This window comes from Salmo salar, unplaced genomic scaffold, assembly GCF_905237065.1.
Source record: "Salmo salar unplaced genomic scaffold, Ssal_v3.1, whole genome shotgun sequence".
Classification (NCBI taxonomy): Eukaryota; Metazoa; Chordata; class Actinopteri; order Salmoniformes; family Salmonidae; genus Salmo; species Salmo salar.
Genome location: NW_025548136.1, coordinates 6382 through 7500, shown reverse-complemented (window position 1 = coordinate 7500; position 1119 = coordinate 6382).

Genomic DNA, 1119 nt, shown 5'->3' with positions numbered 1-1119 from the left:
GTGTCCTGCGCCTGACTCCTCCACTTCTAAGAAAACCATTACAGAATCACTGACCACGCAATGGAGTCAGCAGGAGCAGCCAGTCCTCCTATTCATTTAGAGGAGCGCGTTCAGCAGACTGCGAATATGATACAGGATCTTATGACTGCCATGGATTCCGTGCTGCTGACCATGGAGAGAGTGGAGAAGAAAAGATGTCCCGTCAACCCAGCCACACCACCGCCCAGCACACCTCTGGAACACCTCCAACTGCCGTCTGAATCCGGTGGGATTCGGCTCTCGCTCCCGGGTGCATATGACGGAGCAGCTGCCGGGTGTCAGGGGTTCCTACTCCAGCTGGGGCTCTACCTGGCAGCTGTCCAGCCGCCGCCCTTGGGACGCGAGAGAGTGAGCGCCCTCATCTCCTGTTTGACTGGTAAAGCCCTGGAGTGGGCCAACGCCATCTGGGAGGTGGAAGACCCGACTCGGGATAACTACGAGGACTTCTCCCGCCACTTTCGGGAAGTATTTGATCATCCACCAGAAGGAAGAGCGGCAGGAGAGCGCTTGTTCCATTTAAGACAGGAGATGAGCAGCGCTCGGGAATTGGCACTGGATTTTCGAACTCTGGCGGCTGGTGCAGGGTGGAATGAGCGGGCCCTGATCAATCACTACAGGTGTGGTTTGCGAGAGGACGTTCGCAGGGAGCTAGCCTGCAGGGACACCACCCTCCACCTGGACCAGCTGGTGGACTTATATATCCAGCTAGATAACCTGCTGGTCTCCCGCGGACGTCCGGATCGGGGTCCGTTGGTTCCATCCTCCAGTCCCTTAGACCCAACACCGATGGAGTTGGGCGGGGCTGGTTCTAGGGAGACCAGAGGGGAAACCGTTCCATGCACCAGAGGTGACCGCAGAGGATACACTGCTGGTCGGTGCTGGGGAGGTTTTCCAGGTAGTCGAGGCGGTAGGTGGAACACTGGTGGTTCATCTCAGGTGAGTAGGCACACGACTCACCCAGACCCCCCTGTTGCTCACATGTGGTTATCTATACGATTTCCGGGGTTTTCCCCGCATTCCCAGCATAAGGCGCTAGTAGATTCAGGCGCAGCTGGGAACTTTATTGATCGGTCTTTTGCC